This window comes from Salminus brasiliensis, chromosome 6, assembly GCF_030463535.1.
Source record: "Salminus brasiliensis chromosome 6, fSalBra1.hap2, whole genome shotgun sequence".
Lineage (NCBI taxonomy): Eukaryota > Metazoa > Chordata > Actinopteri > Characiformes > Bryconidae > Salminus > Salminus brasiliensis.
The window spans coordinates 1,525,900-1,539,068 of record NC_132883.1 but is presented as its reverse complement, the minus strand read 5'-3'; positions in this window follow the sequence as shown (position 1 = coordinate 1,539,068).

The following is a 13,169-nucleotide window of genomic DNA, read 5'->3' as shown; positions in this document are numbered from 1 at the left end:
GCTATGGTATCCCAGGTGGTTTCCAAATGGTTGCCAAGTGATTGCTAGTTGGTTGGTTGCTATGGTATCCCAGGTGGATGCCAAGAGGTAGCTAAGTGGTTGTTCTATTGTTGCTATGGTATTGCTAAGTGGTTGTTATGTTGTTGCTAGTTGGTTGCTATGGTATCCCAGGTGGATGCCAAGAGGTAGCTAAGTGGTTGTTATATTGTTGCTATGGTATTGCTAAGTGGTTGTTATGTTGTTGCTAGTTGGTTGCTATGGTATCCCAAATCGTTTCAGTGGTGTTCCAAAGTGGTTGCTATGGTATCCCAGGTGGTTTCTGTAGATACTGTAGATTTCTGTACTATATGGAACTTTGTTGGCTTAGAGGGTAACTAACAATTGCTTATATACACTATATGGACAAAAGTATTGGGACACCTGCTGAATTGTTGTTTTCTTCTGAAGTGTGTGTGTGTGTATTTTTAAATCTGTGTCAGCAACTTAAAGTAGCTGAATGTATTCATTAGAAGGGGTGTCCACAAACATTTGGACATATAGTGTACACTATTTCCATTATCATTATGCAGCATTCTGTTTCTATCAGAGTTTATCAGTTCCATTATTTTAGATATGTCTTACAGAACAGCTCGAACCCAGTAACTTCAGAGAAAGCCTCATTTCTAGTTTCTGGGAATTAAAATACACGTCTGAGATTAAATGAAGTAATGGTTCTGGTAAGCTCAGAGCTTGGGTTTGATAGGCTCGCTGAAGCAGTAAGATGGACCCCGACCGCGGGCTGTTAAACGTGACCCTGTAATTTATGTTTGGATAACAAAGCTGGAGGTCCTCCAGGGGTCTGCATGTGAGAGCATTCCAGAATGTTTCCGAGCAAAACAACGCAAACGCAAACGGCAGATTCCCGTCTGATATCCTGCAGAGGGGTTTTAAAGAGCCCATACAGCCAAATCAGCACTGATCCGTCTGTTCAGCCTGCTGGAGTGCAGCCCTGCCCCTTCTTTTAAACTAGCTTGTTGCTAGTTGGTTACTATGGTATTCCCAAGTGGTTTCTGTGGTGTCCCTCCATGATTACTGTGGTATCCCAGGTGGTTTCTGTGGTGTTCTTAAGTGGTTGCTTTGGTTTCCCAGGTGGTTTCTGTGGTGTTCTTAAGTGGTTGCTTTGGTTTCCCAGGTGGTTTCTGTGGTGTCCCTCCATGATTACTGTGGTATCCCAGGTGGTTTCTGTGATGTCCCTCCATGATTACTGTGGTATCCCAGGTGGTTTCTGTGGTGTTCCTAAGTGGTTGCTTTGGTATCCCAAGTGGTTTCTGTGGTGTTCCTAAGTGGATGCTTTGGTATCCTAGGTGGTTTCTGTGGTATCCCAGGTGGTTTCTGTGGTGTTCCTAAGTGGATGCTTTGGTATCCTAGGTGGTTTCTGTGGTATCCCAGGTGGTTTCTGTGGTGTTCCTAAGTGGTTGCTATGGTATCCCACATGGTTTCTGTGGTGTTCTTAAGCGGTTGCTGTGGTATCCCAGGTGGTTTCTGTAGATACTGTAGATTTCAGTACTATATAGAACTCTGTTGGCTTAGAAGGTAACTAACAATTGCACATATACACTATGAAATGTAGCTTAAAATCAGCACTGATCCGTCTAATCAGTCTACTGAATTGTAGCCCCGCCCCTTCACTCTAATAAGGGACATTTCAGCCTGGACTACTTTCTGAATAAGGCACAAAGGCAATGAATGCTTCAATGGTTCTTTGCCTGGTTAAAGAGTTAAGACTTCTTCTGATTGGTGGAAAACCTTCTGTAGATGCAGCAGAACTGTTTAAAAAGGGGTTATGAGTCAAGGAACCCCTTTTCAGTGCCATATAGAACCCTGTTGGCTTAGAGGGTAAAGATGTAGTTTCTTTTTGTATACCCGTAAAGTATTGGGACACCCGCTCATTCATTTTGAATTCACTTTCTGTTTTTGTGACCCCACGAAAACTGTTATGTTTTCAGTACAGGGCAGCCAATCAGAACAGAGCTCATTTACATACATGACATCTACAAAAGTATCCAGACACTCCTTTTAATGAGTGCAGCTATTTTACAATGTCATCTGTAACTAATCACCCATTATCAGTACCTGACCTTACTAAAGCTTGTATGGCTGAATGCCATCAAATCCCCACAGCAATAAAGTCCTAAAGTGTAGAATTAGGCCTTTGCAGAAGAGTAGAGGTTGTTTCTGCAGCAAACGGAAACCGAATTGTTTTACCCTTCATTTCAAAAGCAACTCTGGAGGAGCAGCTGTCTACAAACTTTTGGACATCTAGTACCATTGAGCTGTGGAGCAGTGGAAGAGCTCTGGAATGGGTTGGGGATGATGAGGTGGGGATGATGAGGTGGACTGGTGATCATCATCCAACATCCTGACCTCACTAACACTCTTGTTGTTGAATGTAATCAATCAAATCCTCACAGCAATGCTCCTCCTCCAAAATCTAGTCTTCTTCTCTGGACAGTAGAGACAGTTACTCCAACAAAAGCAGGATCAGCTCTTTTTAATATCCTTAATTTCAGAAGAAGCAGTGAATAAGCAGGTGTCCCAATACTTTTGTCCATATATAGTGAACCTCAAGATAAACCATTTCTTAGGAAAAAGAGGACACGGGCCGTTAACAGTAACACTAGCGTTAGGTTTTTGAGCATGGCCGACAGCATGACCCGTCCGGTCTCAGGCTCATTTCCACTTTCCATCTTCACTCATGGTGAGTTAAATGAGGGCTCCTTCCACACCCAGCTGAGAACATGAAATTAATGAGCTTTAACTATTTAAGGAAATGAAGAAGATTCCTGACTTGTTAAGAACACTCCGCTCTGATGCCCTCCGGTGCACATCATTACAAGGGTCTTCTTTGGCAATTACTGGAGCAATTACTACACTCCGTCCAGTTTTTAAAGAAAAAGGACTCCCCAAAAATCTGACTCCCAAACTGTCCCTGAACTTAACCACAGAGTCAGAGAGTGCAGAAGTACGTCTGAGGTCATCTGGAAAACTGTAAATATATATATAAATATATAAAAGTGTCATATCAGCCAATATTAAACCACTGCCAGGTGACATGGATATCCCTGATGATCTGGGTCCAGTGGCTCCTGTCTGTCCAGGGCTGGATCTACATATTAGGCAGTGAGTGAACGGTCAGTTCTTGAAGGTGATGAAGCAAGAAAAATGGACAAGCGTAAAAACCTGAAACACTCTGACAAGAACCAAACTGTGATGTTCTAGACAACGACTGGGTCAGTGCTCCAAGGAAGGACAACTGGGGTTTTGGGTGCCCACGGCTTATTGATGTTCATGAAGGTCCCACCTCAGAACTTACAGGACTTAAAAGGAGACGCGCACCAGAAAAGGAGCTAGAGAAGGAGCTGAGGAAGGAGCTGGAGAAGGAGCTGAGGAAGGAGCCGGAGAAGGAGCTGGAGAAGGAGCCAAGGTAGGAGCTGGAGAAAGAGCTGGAGAAGGAGCTGGAGAAGGAGCTGGAGAAGGAACCGCAGAAGGAGCTGCAGCAGGAGCTGGAGAAGGAGCCGGAGAAAGAGCTGAAGAAAGAGCTGGAAAAAGAACCGCAGAAGGAGCTGGAGAAGGAGCCGAGGAAGGAGCCGAGGAAGGAGCCGAGGAAGGAGCTGAGGAAGGAGCTGAGGAAGGAGCCGGAGAAGAAGCTGGAGAAGGAGCCGAGGAAGGAGCTGAAGAAGGAGCCGGAGAAGGAGCTGGAGAAGGAGCCGAGGAAGGAGTTGAGGAAGGAGCTGGGGAAGGAGCTGGGGAAGGAGCTGGGGAAGGAGCCGGAGAAGGAGTTGAGGAAGGAGCCGAGGAAGGAGCTGAGGAAGGAGCTGGAGAAGGAGCTGGGGAAGGAGCCGGAGAAGGAGCTGGGGAAGGAGCTGGAGAAGGAGCCGGAGAAGGAGCTGGAGAAGGAGTTGAGGAAGGAGCTGAGGAAGGAGCTGGAGAAGGAGCCGGAGAAGGAGCTGGGGAAGGAGCTTGGGAAGGAACTGGGGAAGGAGCTGGGGAAGGAGCTGAGGAAGGAGCTGAGGAAGGAGCTGAGGAAGGAGCCGGAGAAGGAGCTGGAGAAGGAGCCAAGGTAGGAGCTGGAGAAAGAGCTGGAGAAGGAGCTGGAGAAGGAGCTGGAGAAGGAACCGCAGAAGGAGCTGCAGCAGGAGCTGGAGAAGGAGCCGGAGAAAGAGCTGAAGAAAGAGCTGGAAAAAGAACCGCAGAAGGAGCTGGAGAAGGAGCCGAGGAAGGAGCCGAGGAAGGAGCCGAGGAAGGAGCCGAGGAAGGAGCTGAGGAAGGAGCCGGAGAAGAAGCTGGAGAAGGAGCCGAGGAAGGAGCTGAAGAAGGAGCTGAGGAAGGAGCCGGAGAAGAAGCTGGAGAAGGAGCCGAGGAAGGAGCTGAAGAAGGAGCTGGGGAAGGAGTCGCAGCAGGTGAGTTATTTTTTCCTACTGACTCAGGGCCAAGATCTACAAAGTGAATTAGTTCCACATGAAGCACGTTTCCTCTCCGGCTTTAATTCCTGTATCAGTTGCCAAGGTTACGGTGCTCTGCTTTATTTACTGATTTATTGCTCGGGGGTGAAGGTAAGTGTGTATCACGTTTCATCACTGTAATGAATGGTTACTGCTGTGTGTTACTGATACGGAAGGTTGCAGAGCGGAAATGTGTTTCCGCATGTGTGTGTGTGTGTGTGTGTGTGTGTGTCTGTGTGTGTTAGAACCTTTAAAAATGAGGTGCTTCAGATGGTTCCTTGAGCGATTCCAAAGAAGAACCAACTTTGGTTCCATGAAGAAGCACATTTGTAACAGGGATGTGAGTGTAAGTGTGAGGAACCTCTTAAAGGTCTGAAGAACGTTTCCCTCATGTAAGGGTTCTTTGCCAGTTGTAAGGTTCTTCACACCGAAACATCTCGAATACAAACATGTCTCTTGGTTCTCCTCTGTCATCGCTCGAGGAACCATCTGAGGCACCCTATTTTGTACTGAGTGTACTGTAAGTCACATTATCTACAGAGACACACTCCTGTACATTGTACCTCACTCTAATTAGTAGCATAATTTAGTCCTATTAATTTACCTCATTTTTGAAAAAATAACATATTAAAACACATTTGATGTTATTTACTATATTATATTATCACAATATACATCATAATAATTATTACATTTTATACAAATATTAACAATAATCTATCTAACTAAAAAAAAAACATATATACAAAGAAAATACAATCAGATACATGTTTTCTGCCCTCTGGTGGATCATCGATGCACTGCATGCACCAGAAAAATACATACAGATTCATGTTCAAAATTACTTCATTAAAGTTAGAAAAAAAAAACTGTTGTGAGCAATAAATGGTTCTGGATTGTATCAGATATGCCTATATCACACACATTGTATCCTATATGCCAATTATTCTTTATATAATATTCTTTATATATATAATATTCTTTATATAATAAAAGTCCTATATGCCAATTATTCTTTAATAAATGTATATTTTTAAATAATTGGCCATAAGGTCAAATAACCTGGCAATTATTTGATAGTCCAAGCTTTAAAAGGTTAAAATCATTGTGCTTCTAATTAAATTAGTGGTTAATGTGAGGTGGAAGACCTTCAGTCCGGCTCTCCCAAGGACTGACCAATGGGAGAGCTTGCTTGGCTAAACCTGCCTGGATACCGCAGAGGAACTTATCCTAATTGGACAGTTTTCCATTGGGTTATTTGGATGTATTAACCCCTTTTTTGGAACAACACAATAAGAGCATTACTGCACTGCATTACGAGCAAAAAAAATGGTTCTGTTTCAGGTTCTGTGGTTCTTCATAACCTTATATCTGTGTAGAACCTTTTAAAAATGGGTTCTTTGTGGTGCCATAAAGTGTTCCACTTTTTATAAACTAATCAACCCAACTTATAAAAAGTGGAACCCTTTTTGGTACCACATAGAACCAATTTTTAAAAGGTTCTATACAGAACCATACATATGAGGTTACGAAGAACCACTGAACCAGACACAGAACCATGGGTTACTTGACTTGTCGTGGCTTAAGGGTGGGCTACAGGGGTGTGACTCCAGGTGTTTCTGGAGTCATGATGGAGCTCCATCCAATACCCCTAGGAAGTGATGGAGTGGCAGAACCAGAACCAATCATCCAACATCAGTACCTGACCTCATGGCTGACTGCAATCAGATCCTCCTCACAGCAATGTTCCAACCCTAAAGTAGTAGAGTAGAGTAGACGCTGGTTCTGCAGAGCTGGAGAGCATGAGAGAGCGGGGTGGGCCTACAGAACCCGAGAGGAAATGAAACACTCAGTAAAACCGCAGAGAACACACCACCCAGACCGACGACCGTTAACCCATTAATGTCCTTCTCTGCTCCACACCGCCTCCCAGATCTGAGCTCCAACCTGACCTCGCTTCAGATCACTGCACAGCTTCAGTGGTGGAACCTACACTATATGTCCAAATGTTTGTGGACACCCTTTCTAACGAATGCTTTCAAGTTTTACCCATTGCTGCTGACACAGATGTGCAAATGCACACACATAGTTTGTGTAGTCCCTGTAGAAGAGATGTGCTGCCAATAGATTAGGACTAATCTAATGCCAGGTGTGGGCTAGTAGAGGGGTATAAAGCCCCCCAGCATTGAGGAGCTGTGGAGCAGTGGAAGGACTGTGTTCTCTGGAGTGAAGATGGTAGTGGTGCTCCATCCAGTAGAGTTGGGTGGGATGCTTCGGAGAGTTGATGATGAGGTGGGGTGGGGACCCCCCCAATATATTTATCCAAAATCACTTGGAATAAAATTTACATAAGAAATTTTACATGAACTTTATAATTATAATATATAAATATAATGTAGTAGAGAGGGGATTTGCTTCATGAGGACACAGGAATGATTGATATTTAATGTAAACACACGGGGCGGGTTCATAACTACATGACAGATTACATTACTTTAATGGCATTAACTCAGTTTTCACTAAGATCCCTGCAATGCAGTTTGTACTAGTAAAAATTCTTATTTCAGAGATCAGATATGAAAAAATGTTTACTAGCAATAATATCAGATCTACAGGTTGACAACACTGGACATTTTACCACTATAATTCGATTTTTACTAGTAAAAACTCCAGTTCCAGATCTTTGCACTTAATGTTTACTAGTAGAAACTGTAAACTTCCAGATCTCTACACTGAAATTCTGACAAGTAAAAAAGTATTATTATTACTATTATTACTAGTCAAAACCTAATTTGTAGATATCTAAAATGATCTTATACACATCAATAACTAGTCAAAACTACATTACATTTGTACTGATCAGAATGAATCTAGGCAAATGTGCACCTGGACCTTTTACTGGTCAGAAATGTAGAGTGTAGAGGTCTGGAACTACAATTACTACTAGTACAAATATAAATTATATATTATATATCCAGACTTTTTACTGTCCTGCACCGAAGTGGTGGAACGAACTTCCCCTGGGTGTCCGAACAGCAGAGTCCAACGCTCGCTGTCCTCAAACCCAGACTGAAGACCCTCCTCTTCTGAGAGGACTCAGGCGAAGAGAAGAGTACTATGGTCTCCATATTGACTTTTGTATTTAGTAGAGTCTAAGATCAGAGGATCTTTTGGGTTCTAGACGATATAAACTAGCTAGAGTGAACAGTTTTACAGTTTTGAACCCTTAAAGAACCCCTTTTCACTATTAAGCCATTATTGGTGTCCATTATTGGGACCCCCAGGCAGTCTACACACCTAGGGTTCCCTGAGGACCGCTTTGAGAACCACTGCCCTGAATAACCTCTCACAGGATGGTTCTTTGGAGAATGAGACACAAGAGTAAAGGTCTAAGGTCATTTAGGATTTAAATAGAACCCTTATATCTAAACGGAGAACCAGCAGTGTCTCTGTTCTATGAGTGGTCTCAGTGCTCTACGGTTGGACCTGCTGTCGTCCTCATTCTGGACTCAGATACAGACCACGAGCGCCCTCTACAGACCAACACTGATTCAGCTCTAATGAGTCATGAGAACCAATCATATTATAGGGATTCCATCTGAGGAGGGGAGTAACAGTTCCACTCAGTTCTGTCGGCATTCTCCAAGAGGGAGGTACCAGGTACCGTAGAAGAACCGCTGAAGAGGTGGTTCTGTAGAGAACCATTTAAAGACATTTAAAGAGTGTGAGGGCTCATATCCTGAAATCCATTACTGTACCTTTAAGACTAATCTATGCAAATGAGCTCTGTTTTGACTGGTCACCCTGTGTCGTGACATCATTCCGAAAGCAGTCGGCCTGGTGGATACTAAAGATACTCAGGCTACTCAATAATTCATTGTAGATACTGAATACTCTAAATAATACATATACTACAGGGACAAAAGTATTGGGACGCCTGCTCATTCAGTGTTTCTTCTGAAATCAAGGGTATTAAAAGAGTTTCTCCTGCTTCTGTTGGAGTAACTGTCTCTACTGTCCAGAGAAGAAGACTTTCTACTAGGTTTTGGAGGAGGAGCATTGCTGTGAGGGTTTCACTGCATCCAGCAACAAGAATGTTAGTGAGGTCAGGATGTTGGACGATGATCACCAACCTCACCTCATCATCCCCAACTCAAAAGTACTGGATGGAGCTCCACCACCATCATTCCAGAGAACAGTTCTTCCACTGCTCCACAGCTCCTCAATGCTGGGGGGCTTTATACCCCTCTACTAGCCCACGCCTGGCGTTATTAGGCAGCATGGTGCCAATAGGGTCATCAATGTCTATCTGCTCCAGAGAGTCCTATTCTATTGGCAGCACTTCTCTTCTACAGAGACGAGACAAGCTGTGTGTGGATTTGCAATGGGTGCAACTTTGTAGTTGAATGCATTCATCAAAAGGGGCGTCCACAAATATTTGGACATGTAGTGTCGTATATACTGAACAGGTGTGTGTTGTATGTGTGCTGAGCCTCGTTGTCAGCGCCCGTGTGCCATGATGGTGATGGTCCTTTTCTGACTCAGCCCTGCTTTACTCCCTTCACCATGCAGCCAAACAGCTGGACCACCATCAGCCAACTGCTGGTCGAGCAGTAAACAGCTGGAGCGCTGCGCACCGACTCTAATCCACATGTGATCAAAGTGTTCATCCCAACAGCTCCACACACACACAGAGAAACAGAGAAACAGAGCTAGGTGTGTGTGTGTGGAGTGTAGGGGCTTAAACTCCATCTGGTGTTATGAAGCATTACCCCTCCTCCAGTCTGTGTGTGTGTGTGTGTGTGTGTGTGAGAGAGAGCGAGAGAGAGAGAGAGAGAGAGAGAGAGAGAGAGAGCAGGCCAGTAATTAAAATGAGGAGGATAACTGGGATCTTTTTGTTAGGTATAACACAGCCCATCTGCTGCCGTCTGAAATCTGCTCCACACTGTCCTCAGTGTGTATTTACGCCCCCTCTCTTCCACCCCCCCCCCCCCCACACACACACACACAAACACACACAGTCCTGAATGACTGCCTTGTCCCTCCTAAAAAGTGCACCCATTGCTGCTGACACAGATGTGCAAATGCACACACACAGCTTGTCTTCTCCCTGTAGAGAAGTGCTGCCAATGACCCCATTGTTACCAAGCTGCCTACTAATGCCAGGCGTGGGCTATAGAGGGGTATTATAAAGCCCCCCCAGCATTGAGCTGTGGTCTCTGGAATGATGGTGGTGGTGGAGCTCCATCCAGTACTTTTGAATGAGATGAGTTGGGGAGTTGGGGATGATGAGGTGAGGTGTTGATCATCATGCAACATCTTGACCTCACTTGCGCTCTTGTCACTGAATGCAATCAAACCCTCACAGCAATGCTCCTCCTCCAAAATCTAGTAGAAAGTCTTCTTCTCTGGACAGTAGAGACAGTTACTCCAACAGAAGCAGGATCAACTCTTTTAATACCCCAGAAGGTATATTACAGAAGAAACAGTGAACACTGGAAGGTGTCCCAATACTTTTGTCAATGTAGTGTATCAGTGTATCTTCGTATCCGTCTGTCTGGGTGCTGTCATGCTAAAACCTTGTATCTCAATTCTGTTGTTTTTCACTTCAACATGAATCTGGCAGTTGTTCTCTACATCACATGGGCACAACGGACCAATAGAAACGCAAGGACGGTGGCGATACATCAGCTAGGCTTCAACAGCTGTGCATTTTCCATTCATTACTACAGCTGAGTGTGAAGGCCCGGCTCAGGCCCGGCTCAGGCCCGGCTCAGGCCCGTCAGCACCCCAGCTCCAACATTTACATTCATTCACAGCATTTAGCAGACGCTCTTATCCAGAGCGACTTACAAGGTAACTCGTATTACAGAGGCGGGCCGATGTAGTGTTAGGGGTCTTACCCAAGGACTCTTATTGGTGCAGCACAGCATAGTCACCCAGACCGGGAATCGAACCCCAGTCTCCTACGTGGTGAGGTAGCTCAGGGGCAGGTAGTGGTGTTATCTGTTACCCCACACCATCCCGACCACACACGTGAACGTCTCCACACTGATCGTTTACAACCATCATCAAATCATAGTTTTATTTTCTAAGATCATTTTCTTTCATTTAATTCTGGAAAAGAAAAAAAAGACATTTCTTAAAACTAAAAACAACAACTTTATAATCATAATAATTATAATAAACAAACAAACGATGCATAAGTGGACACAATAAACACGCCACCCGTAAAAGTCTTCTAGTCCCCGATCCCGAGAAAAAACAAATATCTAAAAGAACAGAGTCCATTTACACGTTACCGTCCATCTGAGCGCTGAGGAGACCTCTGGAGAACTTGGGCTTCTTTAAACATGGAGGAAAACCACAGTCAGGAATCTCCAGTTCATCCGTCGTCTCCTCCACACACACACACACACACACACACACACACACACACACACACTAATCCCTCAACAGCTTGAACAACAGTGAGCGTTGTTTTAGCGACTAGCCGTGCTGTAGCTGCAGGAACACTCCACCCTGCTCTCCTCAGACCCTTTACTAACAAACACGTCAGCCATGACGCTAAGGAAGCTAGCAGCTGAACATTTAGCATCTCCAGGTGTATGCTAATTCGCTAATTCTCTAACCGACTGGACGGTTAAAGCTAGCCTAGCCGGACGCATGTCAAATCCCTCATCCACAAATGAAGCCCACCCCAACTATACCAGCTAACCTCATCAACACAATGCTAACTGACCGTTATTAGCTGTGTTAGCATTACTGATTTTGGGTTAATCTTAAATAAAATGCTAATGAGGGTTATGATTAAAGACTATTTTATTTTTTTGGAAACGGAACAAAGATGCTAACAATGATAATAATGAGTGAAAGTTTATTTTGGACTAACCAATAATGCTAACAATGCTAATGATGAGTAAACATTTATTTCGAAATGACCAAAAATGCTAACGATGCTAATAATGAGTGAAAGTTTGTTTCACAATGACCAAAAATGCTAATGATGATAATAATAAGTGAACGTTTATTTTGGACTGCCCAATAATGCTAACAATGCTAATGATGAGTAAACATTTATTTCGAAATGACCAAAAATGCTAACAATGCTAATAATGAGTCCAAAAAAATATTTTGGACCGACCACTATAGCTAACGATGCTAATAATGAGTAAACGTTTATTTTGGAATAACCAAAAATACTAACGATGCTAATAAGAGTCACAGAGCCCTTGTTAATGAGAAGCTAAGACACACTTGCTAATGTTGCTAAACACAAATGGAGGCTACTCATAATGCTAACCGCCAGCTGTTTGTTTGACTGCCATTATTGGCCGATCACGTCTTCACTAAAAGGTGACCGATAATGCCAACGATGATAAATATTGATGGGAAATTAGCAGCCGATCGTTAGCATTAGCAAATCGCCATTACTGTTAGCCACTGTGGAGCCAGTCAGTACTTTCTGAGGGTGAAAGCAGCAGAATTAGCAGCACAATTAGCACTTAGCTATTAGCACTGCATAGATCTCATCAAACTATTATATCCTTTAACAGTAAAGGGTCACATTTGGTAGGGTTTCATCTGAAAACTGTACATTAAAGAAGTGAACTTGGTCTAAAACTGGAGGAGAGCAGCAAAAGGAGGTGGACATGTGTCCGGGGTCATCAGTAAAAGCCGCCTGGAGCTTAGCATGGTCAAATAGCAGTGCAGGCCTGACCACTCCTTATAGCTTCAGTTAGCTGTGGGCTCAAAACAGGCTGTTTTTTATTTTATTATTATTTTTTTTTATAATTTCTCTGCTTTCCTGCTGTTCCTATTCATGTCTACCATTCTTATATCCTAGATGTATTATTCTTATTATTTTATTTATTTAATAATTGCTCTTTGGGTGTAACTGGGACCTTGAAATCTCAAATTCGTTCCACCCCATGTACCACATGTGATGCGAATGACAATAACGTCTTCTTGAATCCTTGAATTTTTGTAGTCAGCTTTCCATTTATGGACTGTATGGATAAGGACTGAAACTAGAAGTGCTTACACACTCCATTACATTCTAATAATAAAAAAATAAATAAGAATAATAAAGTTTTTCCATGAATTTGGCTCTTTAAATATGTAAGAAAGCCCTCCCTCTGGGCCTAATACGCTTCCTAATCTCATTCACATCAACAGTAAAAGCTTCGGCTGTCTACTACCATTCACTCCTGCTGGGTTCTGATACTGAGGTTCCATGAGCGCCCCACTTAGTCTCTGAACTGATCCACTCGAGGGTCATTAGCCTGGCTGAATCAGCCCGTTTCAGCTGCTCTGTTGGAGTAATTTCACTGCTGCTGTAATGCTCAGCCCTACTTTATAATAATGGATCACATTTAATAATCAAATAGTCCTATAAATAATAAAACATGAATAATGATAAAACATTTGGAGGCGCATGAACTGTGTTTATAAAACGTGCTGCCAAATTAACCCATTTTTAAACACTTGTTTTTATCGAAAAGTTGAATTCTGTTTTGTTTTTATCACTTTTAATGAATCAGAACACATTTGGTGGCATTTTTTTTCTCCTCACACTAAATTTAGTTGCTGGACATGAAGGGGCTAAAAACAGAAAATGGGTTAGTCCAGGAGATAAAGACGGTACGTGCCAGAATGCAGATTTGGATGACTAATATTGACTGGACT